Source organism: Neomonachus schauinslandi, chromosome 9 (assembly GCF_002201575.2).
Source record: "Neomonachus schauinslandi chromosome 9, ASM220157v2, whole genome shotgun sequence".
Lineage (NCBI taxonomy): Eukaryota > Metazoa > Chordata > Mammalia > Carnivora > Phocidae > Neomonachus > Neomonachus schauinslandi.
Window position 1 is genome coordinate 136,094,498 of NC_058411.1, and position 12,013 is coordinate 136,106,510.

The window sequence follows — 12,013 nt, forward strand, 5'->3', positions numbered from 1 at the left end:
CCATTGTATATATACACCACATCTTCTTTATCCATTCATCTGTCCATGGACATCTTGGCTCCTTCTATAGTTTGGCTATTGTGGACATTGCTGCTATAAACATTAGGGTGCACATGCCCCTTCGGATCACTACATTTGTATCTTTGGGGCAAATACCCAATAGTGCAATAGCTGGGTTGTACAGTAGCTCTATTTTCAACTTTTTGAGGAACCTCCATACTGTTTTCCAGAGTGGCTGCACCAGCTTACATTCCCACCAACAGTGTAGGAGGGTTCCCCTTTCTCCGCATCCCCGCCAACATCTGTCGTTTCCTGACTTGTTAATTTTAGCCATTCTGACTGGTGTGAGGTGGTATCTCATTGAGGATTGAGGTTTTGGTTTGGATTTCCCTGATGCAGAGGGATGCTGGGCACTTGTTCATGTGTCTATTGGCCATTTGGATGTCTTCTTTGGAAAAATGTCTGTTCATGTCTTCTGCCCATTTCTTGATTGGATCATTTGTTCTTTGGGTGTTGAGTTTGATAAGTTCTTTATAGATTTTGGATACTAGCCCTTTATCTGATATGTCATTTGCAAATATCTTCTCCCATTCTGTTGGTTGTCTTTTGGTTTTGTTGACTCTTTCTTATGCTGTGCAAAAGATTTTTATCTTGCTTTATTTCTATGCCCATTTTCCAGTCACCAGGAGAGATGTCTGTCTCAGCCAGAATGGACATGGATGAGAGTTAACCTCAACATCAAATGATCTGCTAGCTGCCCCTGGTCCTGTCCCCTTAGCCCTACATCCTCCTAGTGGCTTCAGACTGTTCTCATTTCCTCTCTCGGGAGGCAGCTGGTACTGTGCCGTCTGCTTATTCAACACAAACTAACTTTTGATCTTAGACCTAAGGCTCTGAGTTCTTGAATATATATGGCTTTTGCTTAATTCATAAGGACCATGGAAAGAATAAGAATTAGGCCATTTCCCCTGTGCTCCAAAACAACCCTATCTTCTCCCACAATAACAGGATACTTCTGGACAAGGTTCTCAGAGAGTGTAAATTCAGTTCCTTAATATTTTCACAATGAATTAAAATCCAATGGGGGCTGCAGTTAATCTGCCAGAAACTATCTCTCTCTCTTTAGTTAACTTTCTACCTATTAATAGAGACCCAAATTTTGGCCCACAGATGCATATTTGGCAAAAATTTCAACTTATTTTTCTCTATCTTAATGAATCTGTTTCAAAATCTTCCCATTCTGCTTCCTGACAAAGATTTAAACTTTGACAATTTAAGGTAAACTGAGTTCAATGAGTCCTTTAGGAGTGTTTTCAGCTTAATCATAGAATAATATGTCTTTTTCTCCTTGGATTTGGATCTAAGTTTTGTATGTGTATGCAGAGCCAGACCAGCTACATTGTTTGCAGGGCCCGATGCCAAAGGAAGATGTGGAATCTCTTATTCAAAAAATTATTAAGAATTTCAAGACAACATTAAACCAAGCACAAGGCCCTTCTAAGCACAATGCTGTGTGCCCAAGAGGTAGGTTTTCCATATTACCTTGATACTGGGGGTGGGGGGTGGGGAGGGCATCTGCTGTAAGCTAACATCTACTAAGAAGGCCTTAGTCCCTCCAGGATACAAATCGTTGATCCAAGCTGGCATCTAAGAGAATATCCTCTACTTTCCAATGCCAGGACCCCTGTCAAGCTGCTTTTAGATGCATGGTAACCCACAGGTCCATGACCTTTGCAATGTAGGCATAAGTAGAAGTTCTGTGAGCATGACTAGACCTCTTCCCACACTATCCAATCTCCATCTTAATTGCCTCTTTACCATGCTTGGCATTTCCTCAGCTCTCCCAGTACAGACGAGACAGAGAAACAGGTCTTCTCTATTCTTAGATCCCCCAAAATCTCTGTGGATTTCTACTCAAACCCCTAACCCTTGGCCATGCTCAGCTCAGAAGGGGCAGGAGGCAAAGCCTCTTCACAGAAATCACACCAGTATTAATTGTATTGTTACCTGGCTCTCACCCTACTTTAAAAAATTTTTTGTGTGTAATTATTCTTTTAAGAATGGAGACAGTTCATGGCAGCAGAGATATCACCCTGTCTTAGGAGAGGGAATGTGATGAGCTTTAAAATCCTGTGATTCATTTATCTTGTTGCCTAAGTTCCCGTGTGTTTCCCATTCCCTAAGGTAATGGATTCACTCATTCATTCACACATTTATTCAAAAATAAATTTATTAAATTCTACTAGATGCTAAGCACTGGGTATATTGTGGGATACAAGAAGGACAATGGTCTCATGAGACTTATTTTCTAGATCAGGTGTCAGCAAACTATGGCCTGCAGACCACGTCTAGCCCACTACCTATTTTTGTAAATACAGTTTTAGTGGAACATAGCCAAACCCATTCAATGTTCAAATTGTCTATGGTTCCACAATGGCAGAACTGAGTAGTTGTAACAGAGATTGTATAGTCTACAAAACTTTAAAGGCCTATTTGACCCTTTCAGGAAAAGTTTGACAAGCATTGGACTAGCTAATGAGTGAGACAGGGAGTAAACAGATGAAAAATACATAACATGTAAGATCAAGTCGTCATGAACCCTATACAAATACAACAAGGTTGGAGGATTGAGGGTGCTGAGATAGCCTGCCAGGGGGAAAACCATTTCAGATAAGCTGGTCAGAGAAATGTTCTCTGAGGAGGTGGCATCAAGGCCAAGAAAGATGGGAGAAGAAAGACATCGCATTCCCCAAGGGAACAGAGAATGCGAATGCCCTGAGCAACAAAGTCAAGCTTATTCTACTTGGAAATTCTAGTTAGCAGAGTCTAGTTGGAATGGAGGGGGCAAAAGGAGGAAGACAAAAGATGCATAATATTTTATTTATCAAAATTGTATTGCATTATATGGTTTTCCTTTTTCTGGTCTTGATAATGATAGACACCAGAGGAAGGGAAAAATCTGGAAAATAATTGCTAGGAATTCTTGAAATTTTGTCACTTGCTTTTCCACAGCCTCCATTTATAGGTGGTTTCTTCTTATCCTCTTACCTTTAGATAAACTACGAGGGATGGAAAACACTACAGAGAAGCTCTTAGATGGACAACATTTCCATCACGGCCGTAATAAACAGACTCGTCAGTGGAAGATGTGTCACCCCAGTTCCTCTACCCACCATCAACATGATTTAAAATATAAGATGCTTTTTAGTGTGTTGTAATGAAAAGAAGGTAGATTTCGGTGTCACGGATGGGTGCTTTGCAGGCTGACAAGCGATTTACCTTCTCTGAGTCACAATTTTCTAATCTAGAAAATGCAGTTAATAACGCCAGCCTTTGAGGATTTTTATGGGGAATAAATGATATAATGCATTGACAGTGACTGGCTGGGTTCCTGAGTGCTGAATGCATGTGATGTTCCTACTCTCACCCTTCTTCTCTTCCTCATTCGCCCCTGGCACAGCACAGCTTGTGCTGATTCATGACCTGACTGTGGCTCCTTCTGATCCTTTATCAGTCTGTCTAGCATCCCCAGAGGCAACGTTGCCTGCCTTCAGTGTAAGAGGAGTGTTGACATGAGAGATGAGCAGTGCCCGCTCACACATCTTGCTGATGCCCAGGAATAGGCAATGGATTAGCCTTTGAGTACAAACATTTCACTTCTCTCTCTAGAGGCTCCCCTGCCTGAGCCCACCCAGGCTGCTTTCAGACAAAGCTAAGATCGCTGGCCCATTTGGTTAAGTTGGGAAAGGCAGTCTTTTGACTGAAATTGATGAATTATTTAACATCCTCCGGGCCTTGGTGGATCTTGGATTAGCAGCAGCAGCAACACCTGAGAGCTTGTTAGACATAAAGAATCTCAGGTCACACACCTGACTCACTGACTCAGAATCTTCACGTTAACAAGATCTTCATGTGATCTGCATGCACATTGAAGTTTGAAGACCACTGGGAGAGGACAGGGGTTCTTAATCCAGCTTTTGTTCAAGTGTCTTGGCCCCATCCCCAGAGAGGGTTTCACTTGGTCTGGTATTTTTTGAAACCTTCATGGATGACTGTTATGTTCAGCCAGATGAAGAACTGCTGGTCTATGAACTACTTCTCTAGGTTGATACTTCCAAAGGTCTCAGCAGTATTAAGAGTCGGGCCCCAAATCACACAGTGAATGCCTAACAGAGATGGGATTAGAAGTATGGTCTCCGAATGCCCACCCTGTGTTCACTGCTCTGTATCCCATTGCCCTTCCCTGGGCAGATGGATAAGGATGTATGTTCACTCTTATAATGATCTGTCAATTGATCATGGCAGACAGTTTCAGAATGCCTAATTCTAATCCACTGGATCTACCCAAATCAAACTCCCAAAAGAGCTGTCCTGCTAAAATTTTTCTTCAAGTTTATAATGAAGGCAGATGATTTCATGAAATATCTTCACCATACCTTTCCTTCTGAATAAATTTTGATGCTCAGTCCTTCTCCAGCAATACTGTGTGTAATAAACTAATGCTTTCCTTTCTTTGTCTGAGATCCATCCTTCTCTGCTGGTTTAACCGTTATGTTCAATCTATCTTCGAAGCTCCACACCAAAAATAGACTTTCTTTATAACCTATTTCACGATTCCTCTAAAAATGGACTTTTTCTTCCTTCAAAAATCCCTGTTGGGTCGTGTGAAATTCTCCAAAGGAGAGTGGCAGAGATAGTACTCTGAAAATACCCCTTGTGCCCTCATCTCGACATTCTCCAGCCTCCTCCCAGTCAGACTGGAGCTGTGTGAATAGCTCATACCAACAGACTGTGCGCAGGAGTTCTCTGTGTCACTTCTCAGCTGAGGCATTTAAGAGACCTCGTGTGAGTTACATTTCTTTCTTTGGGTGAAAAACTTGGATTCTGTGTGTTTATATGGTAGTGTCACAAAGTAAAGAGAACCTGGGTCCTTGTGTCACCAGATGTAGACAGCCTCTAGCCACCCATATTGAACACACTGTGAGTAAAAAATAAAAGGGCCTGGCTAAGCTGCGAAGATTAGAGTAGAGGGTTCTGGGTAGCAGCTGACATTATGTGACCTAACAAGAAGTCCATGGCAATAGTGTTTATCAAACTTTAATGTGAATATGAATCACCTGAAGATCTTGTTACAATGTTAAAATTCAACAATCTGGAGAGGGACCCAAGATTTGGCACTCCTTACAAGCTTCTAATGATATCAGTGATACTGGTCCTTGGACAACAATTTAGTAGGAAGACACTAAAATATTCTCCATTGATCTGTAATACTCAAACCTATTCTTTCTCTCTCCAACTAGACCATAAGCTCCCATTGGCATGTTTCAACATTCGTGCCACAAATATATTCAAGAAAGTTGAGAACATCAGCAAAACTTGTAGAATACAGCCCTCTGAAAATTCTCACCTCCATAAAAACAATGAGAAAACCAGCAAAAACTGAAAAAAAAATCCATTTTTTTTAGAACTCAGGAAATTAATCAAAGGCTTGGAGCAATCTGGGGAACATTTATCCAAAATAAAAACTTTTTAAAAAGGCATAATCTCACGGGATGCCTGGGTGGCTTAGTTGGTTAAGCATCCAACTCTTGATCTCAGCTCAGATCTTGATCTCAGGGTCTTGAGTTCAAGCCCCACATTGGGTTCCACATGGAGCCTCCTTAAAAGAAAAAAAAAAGGTATAATCTCACTAAGGACATTGAGATGGCAGCCTTTTTCTCTGTCCTGGTCTAGTCCCATTGCCTACTTTCCAGCTCTGTGTTAACTTTGAAGAATAACTGACCAGAGATAAGTGAAAACCTATAGGCTGGCAGCCACTGAGGGAAGCAAAATGAGGGGAACAAAAGGGTCTCTAGCTTTTTCAAAGCCTCATTCTCAGAGTCCAGTTATTATATGATCTGAATAGCCATTTCCCTTAAAAACCTCAATTACAAAGATGTCTATATTTGATGTGATTCAGAGATCTAAAATTGTGAAAACTCTTTTCCCCAGGGGAGATTGTAAAAAAATAATTATAAGCAAGTGATTAACTTTGAAGCTGCCTGAGGCAATGGAAAATAATTGGGGCAAACAACAGATGAACCAAAAAAACTTAAAAGGAACAACCCAGAAATAAAATGTCCACAGGGCTTTGAAAAGGTCTAGTATAGTCCTTGGAATCCAGAAGGCCATGTGCATGCCAAGGTAAGTCGCTCAGTCGGTTAGGCATCTGCCTTTGGCTCAGGTCATGATCCCGGGGCCCTGGGATTGAGCCCCACATCGGGCTCCCTGCTCAGCGAAAGCCTGATCCTTCTGCCTGCCACTCTGCCTACTTGTGCTCTCTTTCTGTCTCTCTGTCAAATAAATAAATAAAATCTTAAAAAAAAAAAAAAAAAAGAAAAGGAAAAAGAAATGTCCAAGAATGACCTAAGCTCTCACCTCTGGCTGAACTTGAGACTGCCCAAGTAGGAAGTGCACACAGTTTTCAGCTACCTGGACGAGCGTTGAAGGCATGCTCCCACATACATACAGAGCCCCGATGGCCAAAATTGAGAGACTTTTGGTTACCAGCATTTAAGGAAATCTCTGTCCAATCATTAGTTGACCACTAAGATAACCAAGCAAAGATTTAAGTGTTCACACATGACAAAGAATACAGATTTTATGGAGTTAGTTCAACAAAGTCACTAAACAAAGAAGCAATAGCAACTACAAAAAGCAACAGTGGGATGTCTGGGTGGCTCAGTCGGTTAAGCACCTGACTCTTGATTTCAGCTCAGGTCCTGATCTCAGGGCCATGAGATCAAGGCCCACGTCAAGCTTTGCACTCAGTGCAGACTCTAATCGAGATTCTCTCTCTCCCTCTCCCTCTGCCCCTCCCCATTCACGCACTCTCTAAATACATACGTACATACATACAATCTTAAAAAAAAGAAAAAAGCAGCAGCAACAACAGACCCTTGGTAGGGGAACACTCTGACTTCAGTTACTACATTATGTTACATAAAATGTCCAGTTTTCAATGAAAAAAATATGAGAGAGGGAAAAAACATGCAGTATAGACACTTGTGTGGGGGAGGGGGCAAAGAAATCAATAGAAACTCAAAGTTTCCAAGGAACTGAGAAAGCCCATCGAACTTGCTAGATGAAAAACTGCAAATCAGCTATTGTAAATATTTTTAAAGAGTTAAAGGACGTTATATATAAGGAACTAAAAGATAGTATAAGAACAATATCTCATCTATATCAGTAAAGAGATAGCAATTACAAGAAGGAAATAGAAATTCTGGAGTTAAAAGTATAATAACTGAAATAAAAATACACACTAGAGGTTCCAACAACAGATTTTAGCTGGCAGAAGAAAGAACATAGGACCTGAAAATAGGTTAATTGAGATTATCCAATCTGAAAAACAGAAAGGAAAAAAAATCAAGAAAATTAACAGTGTTCCAGAGACAACTGGGACATCAAAATACAAATAATGGGTGTCCCAGGAGGAGAGGAGAGAAAGAAATGAGCAGAAAGAATATTTGAAGAAATAATGCATTGAAACTTCAGAAATTTGATGAAAAATTTTAATCTACATATCCAAGAAGCTCAAGTAACTCCATGTAGAATAAACTCAGAGATCCACCCATAGACACATGATAATCAAAATGTCAAAAAAAAAAAAACCAAAAACAAAACAATGAGCATATTTTGAAAGCCACAAGAAAGATATGACTCATCCTCTTATCAGAAACCACAGAGGCCAGAAAACAGTGAGACAACATATTCAAAGTACTGAAATTACAAAAAGAAAAAGTCAACCAGGAATTCTATATCTAGCAAAACTATTCTACAAAAAATGAAGGATAAATTAAGACATTACTGGATAAACAAAGACTGAGAATTTGCTGCCAACAGATCAGACTTATGAGGAATACTAAAGAGTCCTTCAAACTGAAATGAAAAGACACTACACAGTATTTGTAATTCTTTTTTTCTTCTTTCTAATTCAAAAGACAACTGTAAAAAGCAATAATAGTTGGTGAACAAAATGTTGAGGACAAAAATCAGTTGTATTTCTATACACTAGTAATGAAAAATCTGGAAGTGAAATTAAGAAAGTGTTTCCAATTGCAACATCACCAAAAAGAATAACTCAGGAATAAATTAAACAAAATAAGTAAGACTTGTACACTGATAGCTAGAAAAATATATGGAAAGAAATTAAAGAAAATGTAAATAAATGGAGAGGCATCCTATGCTCATGGATCAGGAGATTTAATATTGTTAGGATGGCACTATTTAACAAATTGACCTACAAATTTAACACAAGCCATATCAAGATCCTAAATAACTTTATTTTTTTCAGAAATTGATAAGCTGATTCCAAAATTTATACAGAATTGCAAAAGACCCAGAATAGCCAAGACAATCTAGAAAAAAGAACAAAGCTACAGGACACACACTTCAAAACTTATTACAGGAATAAAAACAGTGTGATAGCAACATAAAGATAAACATTACATCAATGGAATATAATTGGTACTCCAAAAAATAAACCCATACATCTATGGTCATTGATTTTTTTACAAGTTTTCCAAAACAATTCAATGGGGAATCAACAAATTGTATTGAGACAAATGGATATCCACATGCAAAAGTATAAACTTGGATCCCTACCTCAAACCATATACAAAAATTAACCCAAAATCAATCAAAGATCTAAGAGTAAGAGCTATAACTGTAAAACTCTTATAAGAAAACATAGGAGTAAATAATTGAAACCTTGGGTTAGGCAATGTTTTCTTAGCTATGACATCAAAAGCCCACAGAACAAAAGAGAAAAAAAATAGAGAAATTGAACTTAACCAAAATTAAAAAGTACTTTGCATAAAAGGACACAACAAGGAAAGTAAAAAAGACAACCTAAAGAATGATAGAAAGATTTACAACATACATATCTAATAAAGGTCTAGTATCTGGAGTATATAAAGAAATCTTAAAATTCAGCAATAAAGAGGCAAATAGCCCTTTTTTTTTAATTGGAAAAGGATCTGAATAAACATTTCTCCAAAGAAGATATAAAAATGGTCAATAAGCACATCAAAAGATGGTCAACATCATTAGTCACTAGGGGAATGCAAATCAAAACCACAGTGTGATCTTATTTCATATCCACCAGGATGCATATAATAAAAAAGACAGACAATAATAAGCCTTGGCAAGTATCTTGAGAAGTTGGAACCCTCACGCATTGCTGATGGGAATGTAAATTGTACAGCCACTGTAGAAAGAAGCTTGGCAGTTCCTCAATAAATTAAACATAGGATTACCATATGACACAGCAATTCCACTCCTGGACACATGCTCCAAATAATTAAAAACATATGACTACACAGAAACTTGTACATAAATATACAGAGCAGCATCATTCACAATGGCCCAAGGTGGACACAACCCAATGTCCATCAACCAATGGTGGGTAAACCAAATGTGGTACATCTGTAAAATGAAATATTATTCAGTCATGCTAAAACATGCATGAACCTTGAAAAGAAGCAGACATAACAGGTCACATATTGTATCATTCAACTTATATGAAACATCTACTAGAGGCAAATTCAGAGGGAGAAAGTAGGTTACTAGCTGCCAACAACTGAGGGAGGGGAGAATCGATAGTGACTGCTAGTAGGTACAGGGCTTGTTTTTGAAGTGTGAGAGAATTCTGGAATTAGAGAGTGGTGGTTTCTGCACCCCCTTGTGAGTATTACTGAAACTGACTGAATTCTACATCGTGAAAGGGAGAGACATGGTATGTGAATTCTACTTCTATAAAAACATAAAAAGGAATCAAATAGGAATTCTGGAGATACAAAGTACAGCAGCTGAATGAAATGAAAACAAAATACAAACAAACAGAAAGTTGAATCGGAGGGCAGGAGGAAAGAAGGAAGATTAGAGGGATAGAAATATTTTGTATTTGATTAGGAACACTACTGTTGTCCTGCAAGCTCCCTGCATAAGCTTTGTTTTTCAGACTTTTCATATGCTATTTCCTCTCCCAAGGACATTCTTTCCACTCTGGTCTGCCCTGGGAAAACATAAGTCCTTGAGCTCAAAATTTGACTCCAGTATGAAGCATTCCTAACTCCACCAAGCATTTAGTACCTCATTTTCATGCATAATCGCAGCACTTAGTACCAGCTTTTGTGGCAGTGGATCTGTATTTTCCTTTTTTATGTATTAATTAAGGCATAATTTATATACAGTAAAGTACACAAATCTTAAGTGTAGAGCCCAATGAATTTTTTATATTTTGTAAAATATATATATGTGTGTGTGCATATATATATATATATATATATATATATATATATAGTAATGTGACTACACTCAGATCAAGATACAGAAGATTCTTAGCTTCCCAGAAATCCTCCTTGTGCCCCTCCCAGCTAGATAATCAAAGAAAATCACTATTCTGACTTCTATCTGAATAGGTCAGTTATGCCTGTTTCTTGGAATTCATATCCATGGAATGAAATCATTCAATAGGTATGCTTTCATGTCCAAAGTTTTCATTCAGCATTAGGTTTGTGAAATTCCTCCTTGTATTTGTGTGTACCAGAGATGTGTTCTTTTTCATTGTTACATAGTATTCCATTGTATGACAATGCCACAATGTATTTATCCATTCAAATGGTGATGAACATGTAAGTGTGTTTTCATTGGAGGTTGTCATGAATAAAGCTTCTTTCCTTCTTTTTTAAGATTTTATTTATTTATTTGAGAGAGAGAGAGCATGAGCAAGGGGAGGGACAGAGGGACAAGCAGACACCCCACTGAGCCGGGAGCCGGATGTGGGGCTCCATCCCAGGACTCTGAGATCATGACCTGAGCCGAAGGCAGATGCCTAACCAACTGAGCCACCCGGGCGCCCCATGTCATGAGTAAAGTTTCAAGGAGACTTCTCATATATGCTTTTTGGTAGACCTAATGTACAATTTAGTAGACGCAGGCACTGGGTATAAACTCAGGAGTGGCAGTGTCGGGGTATAATACATAAATATGTTTAGCTTCAGTAGATAGAGACACTTTTTCAAACTGGTTGCCCTGTTCCATAACACTGGAAAATTCTGTGAGAACATGGAGCCTAGGCACACACCTGTCTCCTTACTATACTGTTGGCACCTTGAGGACACAGATTTTACTCTTTTACCTCTGAGTCCCGAGTACACCCCCTGACATGGAGGAGATAGAACATAATGCCTGCAAAGCCCTATTCCAGAGACCAGCAAACCTCTTCTATAAAGGAATGGATAATAAATATTTTAGGCTTTGCAGGCCACGTCCCCACTCTGTTACCCCGGCTAACCTCCACCATTGCAGCCCCACGGCAGCCATGAGGAACATGTAAACTAATGGGCATGGCAGTGTTCTCATACACTTTATTTATAAAAACAGGCAGTAGGTCCTATGTGGCAGTGGTCCATAATTTACCAATCCCTGCACCTCACAACCCTCAGTCCCACCCCTGTCAGTTCTCTGGTCTCATCTTCTACCTCCAGCCCCCTTGCTTACTCCATGACAGCCACGCTGGCCCCCAGAACACTCCCATCCCAGGGCCTCCTCATCTCCAGACCCTCCGGCTACCTGACCCTTTTCTGTCATATGTGCTTGTCCAGTGATGCTTCCCCATCTCCCATCCCTAGTTAATTGTCTTCCCCTAGCACTCATTGCCATCTAACATAGTATATATTTTAGTTACGATTTTGTGTCCTGACTCCCCCCATTGCTCTCCCCCACTCCCCTGCATGCATGCATAAGAAAGGGGATTTCTGATGTTTTCTCCCTGCACTGTTGGATCCTCAGTGCCCAGAACAGGGTCTAGCTCACGGTGTTGGATCCTCAGTGCCCAGAACAGGGTCTAGCTCACGGAAGTGTCGTGTGTCTTCGTTGAATGCTTGCAGGTGCAGAACGCTCCTGACCGCAGGGCCCACGGAAGATCCCAGCCCTTCCCACCACAGCCCTGTGACCATGGAGCCTGGGC